Source organism: Dermacentor albipictus, chromosome 8 (genome assembly GCF_038994185.2).
Source record: "Dermacentor albipictus isolate Rhodes 1998 colony chromosome 8, USDA_Dalb.pri_finalv2, whole genome shotgun sequence".
Taxonomy (NCBI): domain Eukaryota; kingdom Metazoa; phylum Arthropoda; class Arachnida; order Ixodida; family Ixodidae; genus Dermacentor; species Dermacentor albipictus.
The window spans coordinates 37144761-37167907 of NC_091828.1; the positions used below are offsets into that span (position 1 = coordinate 37144761).

Here is a 23147-nt window from a genome sequence, read left to right on the forward strand (position 1 = left end):
AAATTTTCTGCCCAATGAGGGCTCTTCCTTCACAAGACCTGATAATGCTCAATGACTCTCGTCTCGCTTGATGTCTGTCGTACAAGTGAAATTCATCAAAAACTCCGAGAACCAGCTTATAGAAAGAAGAGGAGCCACGTGTGTGAAAAAAATTGACATTATTTTCGTGTCGATCAAGGCTATGTTAAAAATAAGTTTGGTTTTGTCACTCTGACAGGCGAGAGACGACCAGTGTCAAAAAGATCTTCAAACCTTCAAATCTCTTTGAAGAGCTTCAGCTGTTGCTTTGCCCAGGCGTGCATTCATGCGGCCCTTTGCGTATTTCAGGCTCTGCGAGTTGAGCGCGGAAAAAATAATTTGGCTAGCCATAGAGTGCTGAAAACGACGGAATGAGATGTTTTAGAACACAATAACATCTTTGCCGCAGGATGTCACGCCGTACATCAAGAACTAAGAAAGATGTATAACAAATGTACGATATACTGCCAAGTATATAGTACACAGAAAGTATCCTTACGCAGAAAATGATTGGCGAGGGAACACCGTAAGTCTTAAAATGATATCATGCGCCAGTCCTGTGTTTTCATCCAGCCTGGATAACGTTAACTGGGAAGCCTTGTGTCAGTTATCGCTTTAGTGTCATTACAAATTTAAGTGCATTCATCAGTAGATACTATTTATTTACTAGAGATATTTATTTATTAAAAGTTGCAGCGGTGGCGTAGAGGTAGAACACCCGCCTCGCGTGCAAGAGGTCCGTGGTTCGAATCCCGGTGCCGGCAATTTTCCACCGGATTTCAAAAAAATTAAAAAAAAGAAATCCGCGTGTTCCTAAATTGCACAAACAGGCCTGGAGTGTGGCCTGATCCCGGTGACCAGAACCGGTAACGCACTCCCTTACCAGAGCAGGATTGGTCACCCTGGTGCAGTACTTGGCCACAACCTCCTATAGGAACAGAACAATCAAAACCCGGCCCTCAGTCCCCAGCAGCTGCGAAGCAACTGACCACGGCGGTGGTCAGACCTGCAACGCAGCAGAGGGTGCTAAGAATCACTGGCTCCGGACAGGCCGCCAACGGAATATGAACCTGGCAACGTTTCACGCTAGCACGTTATCTAGTGAGGCGAGTCTAGCAGTGCTATTGGAGGAATTAGAGGGCACTAAATGGGATATAATAGGGCTCAATGAAGTTAGGAGGCCAAAAGAAGCATATACAGTGCTAAAAACCGGGCACGTCCTGTGCTACAGGGGCTTAGCGGAGAGAAGAGAACTAGGAGTCGGATTTTGATTAATAAGAATATAGCTGGTAACATACAGGAATTCTATAGCATTAACGAGAGGGTGGCAAGTCTTGTTGTGAAACTTAATAAGAGGTACAAAATGAAGATTGTACAAGCATACGCCCCTACATGCAGTCATGATGACCAGGAAGTCGAAAGCTTCTATGAAGACGTGGAATCGGCGATGGGTAGAGTGAAAGCAAAACACACTATACTAATGGACGACTTTAATGCCAAGGTAGGCAAGAAGCAGGCTGGAGACAAGGAAGTGGGGGAATATGGCATAGGAGTAAGGAATAGCAGGGGAGAGCTATTAGTAGAATTTGCGGAACAGAATAATATGAGGATAAGGAATACCTTCTTCCGCAAGCGGGATAGCCGAAAGTGGACGTGGAGGAGCCCGAACGGCGAGACTAGAAATGAAATAGACCTCATACTCTGCGCTAACCCTGGCATCATACAAGATGTGGACGTGCTCGGCAAAGTGCGCTGCAGTGACCACAGGATGGTAAGAATTCGAATTAGCCTAGACCTGAGGAGGGAACGGAAGAAACTAGTACATAAGAAGCCTATTAATGTGTTGGCGGTAAGAGGGAAAATAGAAGAATTCCAGATCAAGCTACAGAACAGGTATTCAGCTTTAACTCGGGAGGAGGACCTTAGTGTTGAAACAATGAACGACAATCTTGTGTCATTAAGGAGTGTGCAATGGAAGTCGGGGGTAACCCCATTAGGCAGGATACCAGCAAACTATCGCAGGAGACGAGAGATCTGATCAAGAAACGCCAATGTATGAAAGCCTCTAACCCTACAGCTAGAATAGACCTGGCAGAACTTTCGAAGTTAATCAACAAGCGTAAGACAGCTGACATAAGGAAGTATAATATGGATAGAATTGAACATGCTCTCAGGAACGGAGGAAGCCTAAAAACAGAGAAGAAGAAACTAGGAATCGGCAAGAATCAGATGTATGCGTTAAGAGACAAAGCCGGCAATATCATTACTAATATGGATGAGATATAGTTCAAGTGGCTGAGGAGTTCTATAGAGATTTATACAGTACCAGTGGCACCCACGACGATAATGGAAGGGAAAATAGTCTAGAGGAATTCGAAATCCCAAAGGTAACGCCGGAACAAGTAAAGAAAGCCTTGGGATATGCAAAGGGGGAAGGCAGCTGGGGAGGATCAGGTAACAGCAGATTTGTTGAAGGATGGTGGACAGATTGTTTTAGAGAAACTGGCCACCCTGTATACACAATGCCTCATGACCTCGAGCGTACCGGAATCTTGGAGAAACGCTAACATAATCCTAATTCATAAGAAAGGAGACGCCAATGACTTGAAAAATTATAGACCGATCAGCTTACTGTCCGTTGCCTACAAACTATTTACTAAAGTAATCGCACATAGAATCAGGACCACCTTAGACTTCTGTCAAGCAAAGGACCAGGCAGGATTCCGTAAAGGCTACCCAACAATAGATCATATTCACACTATCAATCAGGTGATAGAGAAATGTGCGCAATATAACCAACCCTTATATATAGCTTTCATTGATTACGAGAAAGCGTTTGATTCTCTCGAAACCTCAGCAGTCATGGAAGCATTACGGAATCAGGGTGTAGACGAGCCGTATGTAAAAATACTGAAAGATATCTATAGCGGCTCCACAGCCACCGTAGTCCTCCATAAAGCAAGCAACAAAATCCCAATAAAGAAAGGCGTCAGGCAGGGAGATACGATCTCTCCAATGCTATTCACAGCATGTTTACAGGAGGTATTCAGAGACCTGGATTGGGAAGAATTGGGGATAAAAGTTAATGGAGAGTACCTTAGTAACTTGCGATTTGCTAATGATATTGCCTTGCTTAGTAACTCAGGGGACCAATTGCAATGCATGCTCACTGACCTGGAGAGGCAAAGCAGAAGAGTCGGTCTAAAAATTAATCTGCAGAAAAGTAAAGTAATGTTTAACAGTCTCGGAAGAGAACAGCAATTTACAATAGGCAGCGAGGCTCTGGAAGTAGTAAGGCGAATACATCTACTTAGGGCAGGTAGTGACTGCGAATCCGGATCATGAGACGGAAATAATTAGGAGAATAAGAATGGGCTGGGGTGCGTTTGGCAGGCATTCCCAGATCATGAACAGCAGGTTGCCATTATCCCTCAAGAGAAAAGTATATAATAGCTGTGTCTTACCAGTACTCACCTACGGGGCAGAAACCTGGAGGCTTACGAAAAGAGTTCTACTCAAATTGAGGACGACTCAACGAGCTATGGAAAGAAGAATGATAGGTGTAACGTTAAGGGATAAGAAAAGAGCAGATTGGGTCATGGAACAAACGCGAGTTAATGACATCTTAGTTGAAATCAAGAAAAAGAAATGGGCATGGGCAGGACATGTAATGATGAGGGAAGATAACCGATGGTCATTAAGGGTTACGGACTGGATCCCAAGGGAAGGGAAGCGTAGCAGGGGGCGGCAGAAAGTTAGGTGGGCGGATGAGATTAAGAAGTTTGCAAGGACGGCGTGGCCACAATTAGTACATGACCGGGGTTGTTGGAGAAATATGGGAGAGGCCTTTGCCCTGCAGTGGGCGTAACCAGGCTGATGATGATGAGTATTTATTAGAGCTGCTCTTAGAGTGATCTGTATGCACAGCGCAAATCAGCTTTCGTACCTTCCTGGTAGATTTTACATCACCCTTTTTTTTACGACGATATTCTTAGGAAGTATGTGTGCACGTATAGGAATTGCTTTCCATAAAAAGATGTAGTTTAGGTGCTTCTTGTAGCTTTCGCTAAAAGTTTTTAACATAGCACCAAACAGTGAGACAGCAGTGCTTTGTATTTTCAAGACGTATGGCAGGGAGTTGCGAATGGCCCATCTATCTATCTATCTATCTATCTATCTATCTATCTATCTATCTATCTATCTATCTATCTATCTATCTATCTATCTATCTATCTATCTATCTATCTATCTATCTATCTATCTATCTATCTATCTATCTATCTATCTATCTATCTATCTATCTATCTATCTATCTATCTATCTATCTATCTATCTATCTATCTATCTATCTATCAAAAAAGAACGACACCTCAAAGGAGAGACGTCGGATTGTCGGATGCATATATGAAATTATCCAATACTTCCCTGGGATTCATCTCCCTTTTTTTCTTTTTCGTAGCAGCACATTTTATCTTAACACGTCCTTCATAAACTTAGTGTAACTCTCACGCCTATACGCCAGACTAGTTTCAGAAGAGCAGTCGCAGCCCTTTGCTGCATGCGTGCGGAACGTTCTGCTTGCACTCACGCCCACTTAGCGCAAGACATCATCGATTACTCTTGCAGATGTCGGTCTTTTTTGCTCGAAGTTCGGCGAACAAGGTAATCGATTATTTCTTTTTTTTTGTTGGAATGTTGTTTTTGTTGGAAGGTCGTTGCATGAGTTATCGATTTCCCCCGGGATTCCTGTGGGCTGTCGAAGCCCAGCGAAGTGACGAGATTTGCGCACCCACATATTAGGGTGCCACTACACCGACCTCAAGAAAACCGCGGGGGCAAAAGCAAATTGCGGCAGGAAACGGGCATTCATGTGCGATCTATGACCGCCCCGTTGTGAGTTACGTAAAAGGACGGCCTCTGGAGTTTGGTTGCCGTTCGCTTCCACCGTAAAAGTAGAGGGTCTACACGCGTTGACGACGTGGTTAATAGTTACAGAGGTGTAACACAGGCGAATGCATGTATTCCAAGCGGGATGGGAGCTTGCTGATGTAATTTTGTGTACAGCAGAGAGAAAAATGAGTAAAGACCGCGTGTGCTTCCATGCACATCAAGCATCTAACGAGCCTATGCGCGTATATTGGTGATTTACGATAGAATAAGGATAAATCATATTTACGAATCTGGCACAAAGCCACGCCTTTCTAGTAACATGGATGCGCTGGAACGCACAGGGTGAATTGTCCCTTGAAAACGCAACGTTCCAATTGGCGCAAGCATGTTGCCGGATACATTTCTATGAAGCTGGCGTAATACCTTTCTTTGAAGTATGGAACGAGATCGCGTTGTTGAGTGATCTTGTGTGTTTGTTTGTTTTTATTTTATGGCTATTCACAGCACGGTCCCGAAGTGATTTTACCCGCCTGGAAATTATCACTTTAGAATTCCGAGAGTCCCTGAAAGATGAGTATTATATAAAGTCTACGTACACGTCATGAGGGATGTAATACGCAACTTTCACGTTCAATTGTGCCCCCGTTAATTTTCTACAACGAATAAAACTCTTATCGCCGCGCAAAACGGGTTTGAGGAGACGAATAAGTGACCTATGGAACCAATATGAGAGCAGGAAATACATGCTACGCGTGTTGCTAGTGTGCCAAAATACATTTACTGGTGATTCGGGCTCGCAGGGTCGCCCGTATAGGTGCCTGTGCCTTTCCATCGTCAACGTCGCGCGGGCGCGAGTGTCTCGGTGGCAGCAGTTGGCGACGCTACGCGTGTATCTACGGTGTCACGTGTAGCAGCATCACGTGTACTGGTACCTTGTGCAGAGAGAAAATGGGCACGGCCAGGGAGAATGAGCGTAGCGCCCAATCCACTCGGTAAAGCGGCGCGCAACAAAGTGCAGTGCGCTAGTCTTACCGACGAGCTCAAAGGGACACTAAAGTGAAACATTATTTGTTCTGCATCAATAAATTACCGTTCTACAACACCAAAAACACCCCTCTTACAACGATAAGACGTTTGGTAAGCCAGAAAAAGCGCAAGAGCGAAATACGGGTGGCCACGCCTACATAAGTTCCTGCACCTGGGGGCTGCGACATCTTTCATTTTATAGTCATTTTCTAGGGCCTACTAACTATATATAGCGGTACAGATCGACTACATTGTGCTCTAAAGGAACCAAATATTAAACATGGCAAGTTTCGGGAATCTTTATGCAGCCAACACGGCCCAATTGCGAAAACATACTTTGGAATCCCTGACGTAACGCTGACGTACCGACGCTGGAGTTTCGGCGCGAAATTCAAATACTGATACTTGGACTTTCATTTTCTCATCTAATAATCAAAATATTTTTTTGGAATGACTGCCTGCAGGGTTCTCAAACAATGCTTCATTAGTCTAAACTGATTTATTGTTTCGCTGTAGTGTCCCTTTAAGTTTCGCCCATCTACAATAGTTCCCTCTAGGAGGTTTTGGATCTTTCTTCACTGAGATAACAATTATATGGACAGTTCGGGTGAATTTCCGTCGTAGGCAGCGTTGCCGTCGCTGCGACGTTTCCTACGAATGGCGAGTGCGATAACCTCGCGGCTGCGTGCTGCGCGTCCCTTTAGCGCGAGTGAATGTGTGCGAGGGTGAGCCGAGAAAGGCGGTGGCTCGTTCTCGCGCGCGCAACGGAGGAAGGCGGGGAGGAAGCGCGCCGTATATCATCGCTCGCAAGGCAGCAGCGGGCGTAGTACGGCGGCGGCGGCTGCGTTCGGCGCGGCCGCCGCCGCACGCAGAAAGGGATCTGCGGTGGCTGGGTACGGAGTCTAGGCACGCCGACGGCTGATGTCTTCGTGTGCACTGTGTTCTCGACGCTTGGTTCACGCTGAATCGAGAGGCAACACGAAGTTATATGGGCTTGTTGATGCTGCCGCTGTTACTCACTCGAGCGTTCTCCCCGCAAGTGTCCACCGTCATCGAGTGAGGCGTGTTTTTTTGTTTTCCTGTGCGCTCGTAGCGCAATGCTTCTTAGTTTATTTAGTAAACGAATGTTTAGAGGTTTATATGGCCGCTAAAACTACCATCCTTACTTAGTATAGCGACTTAATAATTTGGTATCACAATCGATGGTTCGCCTTTCGGGCCAAACTGCGACATTTATGTTTTTACTTCATTTCTATGACGGTATATACGTACTGACCATGTAGAATAAATCGTTAGTGGTTTGCAGCGTCGTGTGTCCGTCTTCCTCGTAGTGTTGCGAACCTCGATTGTATTACACCTAACGCAGCGTTTCTACGCAACCCGAAAAAGTATCACGTGCCCAGCGTTTAAACGCGATAAAGCCGTTGCAGTATATCTAAAAAGAAAAAACGAAAGAGATGAGTTTAATCCTCGCCTTAAATATGCAAATGTCTTTGAGAAAGGAACGTGCTGAGACTAAGAAGAAACTACAGGTGACTCGGTTTAGTGAAAAGAGCATACGGCCCTGTCTTTTGTGCCCGGGCCACTGAGCGTGAAGGTTAATACCTGCTGAAAGAAAACGCTATAGCGTAAAGATTAGCGCTGAAGCAAGAACGGGCCCAATTTTCGCGTGGCTTACGCTTTTGTATTCTATGTATGTGCTCCTCATTCTTTTTTTAAATTTTTGTTTTATTCTTGGAGGGTAGCTTGCGAGGGCTAAATTAAATCTCTCTGAGTAAAGGGAATAAAGTGAGCCGTCACAGAAGTTAGACGTTAAGCTTGTCAGGCGAACAATAATACCAGTTTTCTTTTTTTGGTTGTAGGATTTTACTTACTTTGGAATAGTGTATCTACATGAGTTCGCTTCAAGCGCAGGATTAATCACTTTTAACTTAGGCTTCCTTTGTGTCTTCGTCCATTCACCTTGCTTATTCCTCGGAGATTAGATTACGAGTGATATTCTAAACTTACGAGGCATCGCACATTTTGGCAGGCCCTACATGATGGATGCTTCATGGGGCACCTCATGACCGATAGCATCACCGCTGCTGTGAAATGTGCCGCTATTCGTAGCCCTTGGCAGACTCAATGAAAGCAGCAAGTAGTTTCTGATATGTTTCAACACAACACAGGTCTCACCTTTCTACCGTTTATGTAGAAGACGATGAAAAATTAATATAATATTCTATAGTGGGGACAAGGACGGTGGAATCCAAGTCGCGTCCTTCTCCCAACTTTTTGTTGTGGTAAGGCAAATGTCAAAGTGATAAGAGGGGGAGTTAACTTCACAAAATCAACATAGCGACATTCTCTTGAATTACTTCGCATGCAGGCAGCAATTTCACGTTAGCCGAATTTCAGGATTCCGAAAAAGAAAACGGTTGTCAGTGACAATAAAGTCTAATAATTGTCCGGATCCATATTTCTTTAATTTCTAGCGGCAGATATCATCATCATCATCATCATCATCATCATCATTTATTTACCCTTAAGGACCCTTAACAGGGCATTACATAAGGGGACGGGAACAGTATTGAAATAACATATAAAGGAGTGAATGCTAATCAACAATGAATCAACTACGTTACAAATAAAGAGCGCGCACACACATACACACGCACACACAAAAGGGATACAGTAAAGAGCTGTGGAAAACACAAGTAAAAAAAAGGGCAGAATACACATCCTTCCATAGAAGGATGGGATGAAGCAAGTAATTAGGAATAAGCTAACAAACGAACCTATAGTTTGTAATAAAGATTGACACCCAACCAGACATTGAAATGCAAGACAAAGTATAGAAAGCATAATTTAAATCAATACATTCTATTGGACCACGCCTGTAACGCAAAAATGGTGTGAGAAAATAAAAATGCGTTGCTCAAGTTATGTAACAAACAGCTCAGTTAAGGACTGCCTGATTTTTTCTGGATTTCTCTCAAGAGCAGCAGCTTCGAGAATTTAGTTGCAGTCTTCAATGGCTGCGGGAAGAAACGATTTTTTGAATGCTAGAGTCGATCGATGGTGTTGGACGCTGTTGGAGTTAAACAGGCGACGAGAAGTTCGAGCGGGTGGCAGTAACAGTGTACCATGCAGGTTAGAAAAGTTGTGATATAGCTTATGGAACAGGCTGAGACGTGAGATTCTGCCTCTTATTCCTATAGGGGGTAGTTCAAGCGTTGATTTAATGTGGTTTACGCTGACGTGTGTATTATAGTTTGATGAAATAAATCGGGCATCGTGATTTTGGACCTACTCGAGAGAGGTAATTAAATAATCTTGGTAAGGGCTCCGAATGGGAGAGGCATATTCGAGTTTGCTCCTAACGAAGGTTTCGTAGGCTCTTTTCCTGACATCCGGGGGGCGGGGGGGGGGGGGGGGAGGGACAAACGTAGCGTTCTTTTTAAGTAACCTAGCGACCTTGAGGTATCAGTTACAACGTTCGAGATATGCTCTGACAATGTCAGTTTACTATTAATGAGGACGCCTAGACATCGGTAAGGTCGAGCATGTGATAAAGCTTTCGAATTAAGGGACTACTGAAAAATTAGAATAGTTTTTGTGCGTGAAACACCCCTGCACTTGCACTTTGAGGTATTAGGCGACAACAACCAGCGCGAGCACCAAGTTTGAATTAGGTTTAGGTCGCGTTGTAGTAATGATTGATCACTACTGTTTGAGATTCGACGATATACAACGCAATCATCAGCAAAGAGGCGAATAGATGACGTTATTCCAGATGGCAAGTCATTTATGAAGATAAGAAAGAGAAGCAGGCCAAGAACTGATCCCTGAGGGACGCCGGATACTACTTGTGCTGCTGTTTAAAGCTTACTGCCAATGACTGTGAACTGAGATCATACTGTTAGAAAGCTCTTGATCCATGAGAAGGTAAGCGGGTCAAGATTAAGACAACTGAGTGGCCATGAGACGACTATGAGCTACACAATCAAATGCCTTTGAAAAATCGAAAAATCGATGCAAATTACGTCGGTCTGAAGAGACGAATCCAAGTTCAAGTTAAGGTCTATAGTGAATTCGAATAATCGTGTTTCACATGCTAACCTGTGGCGAAAGCCGTGTTGCTTGCGAAAAAAGAAAGCATTATTATCGAGATTACTGGCGACGTGGGAGTATAGGATGTGTTCCATTAGTTTTCATGCAACGCATGTCAGCGATATCAGCCGATAATTTGACGGGTCAGAGCGGTTGCCCTTTTTGAAAACCTGGGTTACTTTCGCAGTCTTCCAGTCATGCGGAATTTCACCTTCTAAAAGGGACTGCGCAAAACCTATATGCAAGATGCGACTCGACACGCCCATAGCTCTTTTAAGAAACTTTGCAGAAATATTGTCAGGTCCCGGAGCACCAGAAATATTTAATTTGTTAATGAGGCCCAAAATACCTTCAACTGTGATGACGACCGGCGGCATTGGACTAAAATTTGGTCTAGGTAGCGCCGGTACATCATGAACGGGTTCGGAAGTGAAAATAGACGAGAAATACGAGTTCATGACATTAGCCCGCTGATCAAGTGGAACATCAGAGCCGTCTGGATAAGGAAGTGAAATGTTATGGGATTGATTCTTTGGTACTAAGATGCTCCAAAATTTTTTAGGGCTAACACTAACGATATTTTTCGATTCTCATGATGAAATTTGCGTTTCGAGGGCCTCAAAAGACTGGCATATTAGCGCAGGCAATCCGAGTATTTCTTCCATTTAGATGCTGAGTACGATTTCGGAGCGACACGATACGATTTTTTTCCTTGCGCGGTATACTTTTTAGCGAGTTAGAATACGAGGGCTGGCCTGCATCGCCTCGAATGCGAATCAGAGGGACGTGTTTGTCAATTAAGTTTTCGATTTGCTTGAGTTTTGAAACAGCAACCAGTTATTGTTAACTGACCGTGAAGGAGCAGGTTGACAAGAACATTCATAGAACGATGATACCAGCATTTTCTTTCAGTCCAAGGATATTAAGGAACTCACAAGTTTAGCAAATACTACCCTTGATAGATTGTTTCAATGGAGCACAGTGAATTCCTTAAAAATAAACGCAGCGAAAACCAAATGTATTTTATTTGCGCCGGTGCAAAAGCAAATAAATCGTTGCTTGGATATCTATTTTGACAATTCTAAAATAGAGCTTGCAAAACAGGTTAAAACACTAGGAGTCATTTTTCACGAAAATTTAACTTGGGACGCTCATGTTGACCTTGTAGCTAAAAATTTGGCGAGGGCATGTGGAATGATTTGCAGATTGCGACAGGTGATTCCACCGAAACTCAAGCTTCTTCTATATAATGCCTTATTCCTCCCGCATATAAACTACTGTAACCTTGTTTGGGGGACAACATCTCAAACAAACATTCACAAATTACTTGTCATACAGAAAAAAGTTATTCGCCATATCGCAAATGCCCCATACGATTCCCATACGCGGGATTTGTTTCAGTCACTTAATGTCCTTCCTGTCAAGCATGCATACATATTTAACCTGTTCTTAAAATACCAGAGCAGCTTAAGACGCACAAATGAGCATTTTCTTCAAATGAGCTGCCTCAAAAAATCATTGCAGCTGCCGTACAGCGTAAGGCAAAGAGAAATATGGGATTTGCCATTTTCCCGAACCAATAATGGTTTTAACAGGTTACAATATCGTGTACCATTCCTGCTAAATAGCCTTGAAAGGAGGCATATAGACCCGAGGACCATCACTAGAAAACAATGGAAAGAATTTTTAATGGCGAACGACGGTCTTCAACTTTAAAAAAAAAAGAAAGAAAGGGGAAAAAGGCTAAGGGAAAAATGTAATGTAAACGTTTTCTGTTATATTGCAATCACTTGTTTTTCGTATTACCTTTGTATGATCCTTTATTGTCTGTACAACATGAGTGAAAATGGTCTAAATTGGACCAGAAATGCGTTTTTTTTTCCTTCCATTTCCTTTATGTTTTCAGACATGTTGGCCTGTACGTGGGATGCTATTGTACGTGAATACATTTGTCATGCATTCCTTTTCTTGCATATGTTTTCAGACATGTTGGTCTGTACGTGGGACTCTATTGTACGCGAATACATTTGTCTTGTTTTTTTTTCTGTGAGATGCAACGCATATATGTAAACAATATGTATTTACAATGAATGTAAAACCTTCTCGCTGCCAGTCAAACAGGGGCAAGGGCCTCGTCAAGCTGCTTGTAGCAGCTTTTTTGCTCTTGTCCTAGCATTCTTTTTTTCATATGTGGAAGAATGCTGAATAAAGATTTGATTTGATTTGATTTGATTTGATTCTAGTTCGGAGTTAATCGCAGAAAAGTTGGCCTTATTGTAAATCCTGATGTATTTTTATTGGCTGTTTTTTTAATGGGAAAAGGTAAAGGAATGTTACGGCTCTTTGATCAATTAGTTCCATGGGAAGGGACACTGATGAAATTAGGTCAGGTTTGAGACCAAAACAAGATCGAGTATGTTAGAGCCCCGAGTGGGCGAGTGGACAGTCTGAGTAAGGTTGAACAATAGGGTAAACTGAAGGAAGTATTTGGATAATCGTGAGGATGCGGTTGGGTTCTTCCAGTCAATGTCAGGGAAGTTGAAATTACCACAAAGGATGTAATTGGCCTTGGGGAACCGGGAAGTCAAATAAACTAGAACCGAGTGCAAGTCATTAGTGAAGGTGTGGTCACAGTCCAGAGGGCGATAACATGCTATAAGTATGTTTGTATATGTTTTCAGGGTCAGCTTGACGCACACAATCTATAGGCTGCAGTTAATCGCAACGGAACATGAAGCTATACCGTATCGAACAAAGACCAATACACCACCGCCCCTGCGTGAAGTCCTATCGTATATATAAGTAATGAATGAGGTGGCACCCTGCAATAGTTCATTGCTTTCGATCTCAGGAGTTAGCCATGATTCGGTAAAGACTGCAAAGTCAGTTTCACTATCCTGAAGAAGAGCTTCCACGGTATCCTTTTTTGGTAAGTAACTACGGACGTTTGAAACCACACCCTGCCTAAGTTGATAAGTTACTTCAAGGACAGGAGTGGGAGAGTCAAGGGCGAAGGATGAAAACGGGTGAGTGCAAGCAAGTGTTGATGGCTGGGATTCGAATTCGATAACACAGCCAGTATGAGCATTGTAAACAAAACGCTTATTGCCTATGATAATTTTATCGAACCTAATTTTTAAAAGAAGGCTTCTCTTCTGCACGTAAATTGATTGATTAGTAGAGTTCATTGGCGCAAGGGCCAGATGTGGCCAAAGAGCGCCCAAGTCGATGATCTGTGCTTCTCAATGATATATGGGTGTTAATTGCGGGAATTAATGAAACACGGCTGTATAGTGGCCTAAAATATTCACTAAAAAGTGCAAAATCCGCATGTGGTGCAATGTGGCTGTAAAAGGGCCTAAAATTTATTTGCTCTAAAGTGCGTAAAATACAAGTATATATATAATATAAAATTGACAGTGATTGATCGTTTCTGCGATGACAGTAGATGTTTCACAAGATGGGGCTGATCAGTAAAATATGTTAAATATGTAGCACTAGTGCGTCAGCAAGGCCTTGAAAGCAAGGGCTGGGAGGCAGGTGCTCTAGAAAAATGTTTTCATTGCAGCTACGATCTCCAGGTGGAGGCCGCGCTACAAGTAGCCTGGCCAAATCACATTCAGGGTGTCAGTTTCAGATAAAAAGTTGAATAGTGATTGAAAAGTAAAAAGGGGTTCATTGCTAAGAAAAAATGCTGGATTTAACGGTATGTGTTGGATATAAGCGGAGGGAAAGTACTTTTTTCTTTCTGCCTCTATTTCAGTGCATTGAATACGTATATGAATAACTGTAAGCCTCTTGCCACATTTGGTGGACGTTAGTGGCTCCCTTCCCGTGAAAAGGTAGCAGTGAGTGGCGTATGTCCTATTCTTAATCTACACAGAAGCACTTCCTTATGTCTTGCTGTTCTTTCAGATATCCAGCTCCCTAATTTTGGTTTGATAAGGTGTAGCTTATTCTCTACTGCATTATCCCATTGATCTTGCCAGTGCTTCCTTAGTTTGTGGCGTAAGAATGGCTTAAGTTCTGTTGCTGTTATGGGTTTATCCACATCCGTTTTATTAAAGACGACTGACGTTGCACTTTCGTCGGCAGCTACATTGCCTTCTATGCCCCTATCGCCAGGTACCCAACATAGGACGATGTTTTGGTTGTACATTAATGCTAGGCATAGCTGTGTGTATAGTTCATTAAAAACGGGGTTCTTATGTTTTCGAAAACTCATTAAGGCCCTTATTACGCTTAATAAATCTGTGAAAATTCTGGCCTTATTCAGATTTGTTTGTGTGATATGCTTTACACCTGAGAGTATCGCGTACGCTTCAGCCGTAAAAATACTTGTGTTAGGATTTAGAGTACCGGAGGTGGAAAAAACTGGCCCAAGAGCTGCATACGCGACACCAGCTGATGACTTGGAAGCACCTGTATAAAACTCGGCACAGCAGTACTTCGCTTGAAGTTCGAGGAAGTGTGATATTATGTGTGCCTCAGGTGCATGTTTCGTTATTGCAACAAAAGAGATATCGCAATCCATTGTCTGCCATTCCCAAGGCGGTGGAAGGCGAGTGGGAGGCAGAATATTTTCTGGGAAGTGTATGTCAGTTTTTTCTGCCATTGCTTCCAAGCGCAGGCTCAAAGAAGTTCTAATTAGTGGGTGGTTACGGTAAAGTCTGGCAGCGGAGAGGTCGCTAACGATGGAATGGCATGGATGTTCGTTGTCTGATTTTACCTTAGTGTAGTATGATAAACTTAGGAATGTTCTGCGTAGATGTAAGGACCATTCGTTGGACTCAACATAGAGACTTTCAACAGGGCTCGTTCTAAAGGCGCCTGTTGCCAGTCGTATACCCAGGTTGTGGACTGGGTCAAGAATCTTTAGCGCAGTCTCTGTTGCGGAGTGGTACACTACGGCTCCGTAGTCGAGGCGTGATTGTACGAGACTCTTATACAGGCTAAGCAGACACTTCCTGTCACTGCTCCAAGTTGTTCGAGAGAGCAGCTTTGAGGAGGTTCTTGGTCTTCAGGCATTTTTCTTTAAGATATTTTAAGTGGGGAATTAAGTTAAGTTTTGTGTCCAGGATAACACCTAAGAATTTGTGTTCAGGCCTAACAGTTAGTCTTTCTCCATTAAGGTTAACGTCTGGCTGTGGTAGTACACCTCTCCTGTTTGAAAATAAGACACATGTGCTTTTTTGGGGGTTCAACTTAAAACCATTCTCGTCCGCCCACCTTGAGAGTCTATTCAAGCCAAGTTGTAGCTGCCTCTCGCAAATGCTAGCATTACATGACCGGAACCCTATCTGTACATCGTCCACATAGACGGAGTAGAAGAGTGTGCGAGGCAATACGGTGTGGAGGGAGTTCATTTTAACAATAAATAACGTACAGCTCGACGTAGTAGTTCTGCGGAAACCCGCAAGGTGGAGAGAAGTTGTGAATAAAGGGAAAAAGAATGCTGGAATCCCTTTATTCATTACTTCTCTCCACCTTGCGGGTTTCCGCAGAACTACTACGTCAAACTCTTGCCTTTGCTTCGTGTTGTCGACAAATTCGACTTCGCCCTGCCATCTGCTAGCCGCCTGGTTAGCTCAGATGGTAGAGCGGCTGCCCCGGAAAGGCGGTGGTCCCGGGTTCGAGTCCCGGACCAGGACGAATTTTTCTTCAACTATTAGGCCTTTCTTTCGAGGAATCCGTATGGGTTTCCTTTGTAGCAATTGCTACGAACAGGTGGATGTCTCATTTTCCCTTTATTCATAACGTACAGCTCAGTACTCCAACCTGCGGTACACCTGTCTCCTGTAAAAATGGTCTAGACTGTACGTTTCCAACTCTAACACGAAATGTCCTGTCAGAGAGATAGCTTTCAATTATTCTGAGCAGGTTGCCGCGAACGCCTATTGCAGAAAGATCCCGAAGGATCCCGAAGCGCCACGTAGTATCGTACGCCTTCTCCATGTCAAGAAACACTGATAACACAAGCTGTTTGTGGACAAACGCTTCCATAATGTACATTTCTATGCGTACAAGCTGATCTATCGTCGATCTGCCTTCTCTAAAGCCACATTCATATGAATCTAATTTCTTGTTAATTCCTAGATAATGTACCAGGCGAGTGTTTGCAATCTTCTCAAAAAGTTTGCATAAGCAGCTCGTCAATGCTATAGGCCTATAACTATTTGCCAAAGAAGGGTCCTTACCCGATTTCAATACACGAATTATGATGGCCTCTTTCCAAGCAGTGGGAATGAGGCCGGACGACCATATAGAATTGTAAAGACAGAGAGGCGTGTTTTGTGTTTCAGGCGGCAGGTGTTTTAGCATTTCATATAGGATGCGGTAAGAACCGGGGGCAGATTTGTTGCAGCTGTTTAGGGCTGCCTGAAGCTCTGCCATGCAAAAAGGTCTGTTGTATGCCTCGAATTTTGTGCTTTACCGGTCTAGTGGTTTTCCTTCTATTTGTTTTTTGTACCTTTGGAATGCTTCAGAATAGTGTGACGAGCTAGATATCTGTTCGAAATGTGCGCCAAGAAAGGTCGCCTGATCTTCCATGCTGTCGCCTTGAGTATTCACCAAAGGGAGCGAGTAAGGCTGCCGACCCTTTATTTTATTCACTCTATTCCAAACCTTTGTTTCATCAGTGTATGAGTTAATCCCCGATATATACTTTCTCCAACTCTCTCTTCTAGCTTGTCGCCGCGTTCTCCGACCCTGGGATTTGACCTGCTTGAAATTAACTAGATTTTCTGCTGTCGGAGAATCCCGAAGTAAACCCCATGCCTTGTTTTGTTCTTTCGCGCTTTTCGACACGAACACGGTGTTTTGTGGACAATCCACTTGTTATAGGGATACATTTGGAGGAGGTGTCAAGGAGAAAGACCGTAAAATATTCAACCGCAGCGTCTATGCTTAAAGCACGCATGTCGTCCCAGGATAAAGAAGCAAGACTTTCGAACTTTTCCCAGTCAGCTGAGTCAGTTCTCCAGCGAGGTAATTGTGGAAGGCATTCATTAGACATTGGTGTGCTTAGAACTACAGGGAAATGGTCGCTCCCGTAAGGGTTTTTAATAACTTTCCATTTAAAGTAAGGTAGAAGAGAGAAGAGTAGGAGATGCAATGCTAAGATCTATTGAGGAGTATGTTTTGTTTGCCAGATTGTAATACGTGGGCTCCTTCCCATTCAAAAGACATGCACCTCAGGAAAAAAGGAACTGTTCAATCAGGCGACCTCTCGCGTCGCAGCGCGAGTCGCCCCATAGGTTGCTGTGTGCATTTAGATCTCCAAGCACAAGATATGGTTCGGGTAAGTGATCTATTAATGTTTGGAATTCTTGTTTGTGAAGCTGAAAATGCGGCGTTATATATAAAGAGGAGATGGTTATCAGTTTATATCAAAGTACAGCTCGAATGGCCACTGCCTCAAGGGGCGTTTGTAGCTGTAGGTGTTGACAGACTATAGATTTGTCAGCTATGATGGCTACACCACCTGATGATGCGAGAGCATCATCGCTGTCCTTCCGAAAAATAACACAGTGACGAAGGAAGTGTTTATGTTTAGATTTCAAGTGAGTCTCTTGGACACACAGCACTTTTGGAGTTACTTCATTAAGGATTTCTTGGACATCATCGAGGTTGCAAAGCAGGCCTCTGATATTCCACTGAATAATTAGTGTATCCATATTGAAATAAATTTTGTGCTATGTGTCGAAGAGAATGTACATCGTTCAGCTTACAGCGCCCTTTTGAGGCCCTGTAATTGGAGTTTTGTCTTTCCTGGAGCGGTCGACAAAGTCGCACCGCTCCTTAGGCGTCAACTGCGCCTTCTGACAGGGTGTTGTGTCCATGGCCTCTTGAGAGGCGCTGGACACGCGCTCTTGCGAGCGGTGTGTTTTCCGCGAAGGCCTTGTCTGGGAAGACAAGGCCTTGAAGCCCACCGTGCTGTTGGTTGGTGGGCTAGTCTTGGCCTCGGAGCTGGGTTGACTGGTGCCAGCACCAGCAGAGGCCTCCACTCTGGACAAATTCGGGAGAGGTAGGGCAGCCTTCGCTGCTCCCACCGTGGGGGCGGGTGGCGTTGCCATACGCTCGCTATGCGTGGCGCTGGCGTCCGCCAAGTGCCGTTGTGGTACTGCCCCCCGACGTACCACTTCGGCGAAAGATGCGGTCTGTGCAAATGTTTGTGAGATGCAGGGTGGCCACCGTTACAATTGCTACAACGGGGCTCCCCCTTACAGTCATCTGCAGAGTGATCATTGTTGCCGCATTTTGCACATGTTAGTCGCCCTCGGCAGCTCTGGGAAGCGTGGCCAAACCTCTGGCATTTAAAACAGCGTCGCGGGTTGGGGATGTACGGTCGTACTCTGATTTTGATATATTCAGTTTCTATTGTCTCCGGTAACGTGCTAGAGCCAAAGGCGACAAAGTGTTTAGGTGTTTAGTTGGCAGCTCCTTATTGTCCCGTCTGATCTCTATTCTTTGTACATTTATTACATTTTCATCCTTCCATCCTTCCAGGAGTTCTTCTTCGGTTAAATCCATCAAGTCAATGTCAGAAATTACGCCTTTGGCCGTATTCATGGTTCGGTGTGCTGTCACACTGACAGGGATGTCTCCAAGTTGTACAAGGTTTGTTAGCTTGTCGTGTTTTGCTTTGTCTTTCAGTTCAAGTAGTAGGTCCCCACTGGCCAGCTTGGTGATTTTATAGCCGCCTCCAATGGTCTCTGTGAGATACTTCGCCACAATGAATGGTGAAATCGTTCTTGCCTTTTTGTCAGGTTTGTCACTGTGTACAACGTGAAATTTCGGGAAAGTCTGAGTGCGTTTTAGAGAAAACTGAAATGCAGCATCGGTGCGCCCTCTTTTAGAGGGACGATCGGTCGAAAAAGGGTTGGAAGTTCCCATGAAATATGTTGAGTATTCAGCGACGATGCCAGTCATCCACCACCGAGCCCAACAAGGGGACACGGCAGGGTATGCGGTGAAGCAAACCTTACCATGCCAACTGTACATCGTCGCTATAACCATATATGTTATAACCAAGGTAGGTCATAGCACACCAGGTTAACCCTCGCCGCCAGGAATGTTGGAAGTTATCAGAAGAAAAAGAAGACAGGAAAGACTAAAAGTGAGAGGGAAAGACGAAGGTGTGCGAAGAGTGAGGCAGGAAAAGGCGACTGCCGATTTCCCCCGGTTGGGTCAGTCCGGGGATGCCGTCTACGCGAAGCCGAGGCCAAAGAGGTGTGTTGCTTCCGCCGAGGGGCCGTAGAGGTCCTAACACCCGGCATCGGCTCAACCCCCAGGATCCCCTTTTCCCCGGACACGGCTAAGCCGCACACGGCTACATGCGGGAGGGTCCAACCCCCATGTGCTCGGGTACGTGGTGTCGCAACACACCAAACGCCTGCTGACGCAGACGCCCCTGCGGGGCTCCTGCACGTAAAGATAAAGTTTTTTCCTAGCCAGGCGCACACGTGCGGAATAATCTACGTGCATAGCAAACGATGTGCCTTTTAACTTCCCGCGGGAGATAATTTGGGGTTTGTCTTTAAACCGCACAAACTTCTCCATAATAGGGCGGTTCTTCTTTCCTTGGAATCGACCTAGTCTATGGGCCTGTTCAATGTTATTAGTATCGACTGATACGTCCAGTTTGTCACGGCAGAATGAAATAATCTGGTCCTTGGACTGCTCCCAAGACTCGCCAACCCCGTCACTTATCTCACGTCACGTATTCTCTTATCATCAAGGCCATCGGTATTATAGATGGTGATCACTCGACGACTGGCCATGAGAAAGTGCTATTACAAAATGTTCTTAGCTAAGAGCAATGTCCCAGCGCTCAACGATCAAAATTTAAAAAGAAAACACGGCTCCCTTGCACTTCATTGAAGCGAAAGAATAGATAATCGTGAGAATGCAGTTGAGTCCTTCCAGTCAACGCCGACTGGAAGACACAGTGATCCATCGCAACGGAAATGCCCACCGTACAAAGATATCTGACCAAATCGGCTGATTAAAAAGAAGCCATAACCTCGAATTACGCCCATTATTATTATTATTATTATTATTATTATTATTATTATTATTATAGTTTCGATCATAAAATGTTCACTTGCCAGCCCGGCCCTGCTATAGCGGAAGTCCAGCGAAGCTGTTGCAAAACCACCGCTACAACTGCTGAGGTGGTGGGGTGATGTACTGTGCAGTCCTTCTGTGATGGTTCGGTTGCTTGCTTTGAGTTTGTTCTTTATTGGAACGTATGCTGTTATGTATGCTGCATGCGCGATTTCAATGAATGTATGCACTGTTCGCTGTACTTTGCTGAGCGCTTGTTGCCTCTGCCTTACGGGGTTACGAACCATTACACTTTTTGCTTGCTTACGGGGCTACGAATCATGGCTGCTGATGATATATGCTTGTTTTGAGCTTGTTTTCCTTGAAGCCTGCGCTTTTCAGTACATTGTATGCGTGATTCTAACGAATGTATGCACTTTTGGCTTCACTTTGCTGAGTGCTTGTAGCCTCTACATTACTAGTGGGATGATCCATTGCGTTGTTGCTTGCTTAGGGGGGTATGATCCATTGCTGCTGATGTTTTTTTTTATGCTCAGGGACGGGCACTAAAGATGCCTATCACAGAGAGCCTAACAGCTTCGTCGTAAAACAATGACAGAAGAGAAATAAATTACACCAGATCCAACCAGTTCGAACCTATAAACAGCGAAGCTTTGAGTGAGTGCATAAGGAGCTGGAACACAAGTACACGCACACACACACAAACAAGCAAACACGCACAAATTATAACGAGCCTTTTGTTAAGCAGAGCTGCTGACTACTAGCGAGTACGACAGACGCCTGGAACCTATCATGGTTTCATGGGGAACATGCGCATACATACATACGTGGCACAATTCGAATTCATTCTCTCCTCAAAAAGCATTTACTTCTTCAATACCACGCAGCCACCGATACGCGAAGGAGAGCTTGCTGGTTCTTTTTTTTTGACACGCGAAAGCGCGCGCCATCTATTGGGGCTGCAAGGAATACAGTGGCGCGCCTACTCCGCTATGAATGGTTGCCCTATTCGGCAAGAGAGCAGCCATGCCGCAGTGATGGTCGTGAAACCTGGGGAGGCTCGCCAAGGAAACCTTCGGTTTTAAGGGTCCCAGCTGGCAACTGCCACCAGGAATGGCATAACGCCTGCTATCTCTACAAGACAGAAGTAGCTTGAAATAGAATAGTGAGTGAGGAACCGGAGAAATCAGGAGGGACAGATATATTCAGCGAAGAAAAATTGGGCTAGATGAGAACACAAGTATTAAACATGCTTGTATGGCATACAATCCCCCCGGGGCACTTTACATCCGGCAACAAACCCCAGTTGCTCAAAGCCTAAAGGAATAGGATGTATGAAAGTGGGAACCATAGTGTGGGAGGCAGCGTTGCACTTAGCAACTCCGGGATCGACATTGGATTAGGGCGAATACTGTAGTGTCGTACAGTATCCTGGAAAATAAAAAGGAAAATTTAAACGCAGACGCTGATCCTTGCCAAACCCAACTGCAGCTGGTACTTATGTATTTCATAAAATATGCACTGCATAATAATGTCGGACGGTTTTTATGCGGAAGTCAAAAATAGCTTGCCATCAAGTGCACAGATATGAGCATGAAAATACAACTTTTGCCTCCAGTGAGCGCCATATACCCACCGCGAGCGTATTTATTAGAGTTTCCTGCAATAATTACTAGAGGGAACTCTGGCGCTACAGTCATTTATACCCATGAGAATAATGGAAATACACGGATTTGGCTTGATCTTCGTGCTTGTGGATTTAGACGTTATTGTTGCTTTGTTTATTACGCTTTATGTGCCTTCATTATTGTAAATTTAAGAGTAATCTATACACTTCGAAGTTCAAAACACGATCGAGCACACACAATCGCTGCTAATTGCAGCGATTTAGCTTGTCCAGGTGGCCAAATCGAAACCCGTCATTCTGGCCAGGCATTGGCGTGCCCACAACCGATTCATAAGCGCGTTTCATATTGCTTGTCGAAGCATGCGTCCGCGGCGTTATGGTTTCAATATCTGGCTTCTGTGCTCGAATGCCGGACCTGTGTTCGAATGGTGCCGCCATACAACTTTAATATTGTTTATTTAATCATTTATGACGCAGTATAGTATTGAAAATGACGAGTTTACAATGACACGAAACCGTTTTAAGCCACAAGGACGAAGTTTAGGCAAATCCATGTACTTTCCGTATTTCCTATTGCAGGTCCCGTAGACACAAATGCCAGAGTTCACTGTAGTAATTATTGTATGAAACGCTATGGTATTTATGATTGCTCAGACAGTGTGCATTCAGCCAAAGACGCTTACTCAAACCGTCAAAAATGTGTTATTCACATTATTCCAGAGATGCTCCTTATTCATTTTGCTAATTTACGGCCAATCGCTTCTGAGTGATAACATAAGGTGAGAATGAAAATCAGAGGCTAGGTGTTTTAAGATTGTAAGTTGAACATGTTTTGTAACATAGGTACAAGAAAAGGCGCCTAATTGATTGAGAAAGTAAAAGACAGTCTAAGTGGGCAGCATAGGTACCCAGTGAAATGGCCACACTGCGAAAAGTCAAACATTCAATACGTATTCTCACATTACGCAATAATGCACAAAAAGGAACCAACCTAACCTTCGCTAATGCAGCCTTATGTCATTAGCGCTTTTTTTTTTACCCTCATAAATTTTTTTTTTCACGAAGCCTAGAGCTCGGCATGACAATGACACGATCATGATCTATTCTTGTTACCAAATGATTAATAAATCATCCGACGGGCGAGGTATGATCGCAAGTGCTCAGCTTGCGATTATCCGAGCACTGACCACATCCGTTCTCGTTGAGATATCGATGATGCATATACCTTCCCTCGCAGTGAAATAATGTAGCTTACTTACGAGTCGAAGCATAAAGATTTATCCTCTAGATTTTATTAGCAATAATAATGTACACACAGGTAATTACAAATATACGTACTATTCTACGTACCATATACTATTTTTCCACATAGTCCCCACACCGGTTCATATATTTGTCCCATCGCAACAAATAAATTTCAGAT

At 44.1% G+C, this 23147-nt stretch overlaps 1 protein-coding gene across 1 annotated transcript in view; it reads right to left on the reverse strand.

Moving 5' to 3' along the window:
- Positions 1–23147, reverse strand: part of LOC135901524 (cardioacceleratory peptide receptor-like) — a 172456-nt gene that overhangs the window by 101541 nt on the left and 47768 nt on the right. The gene's annotated exons all lie outside the window — the stretch shown is intronic.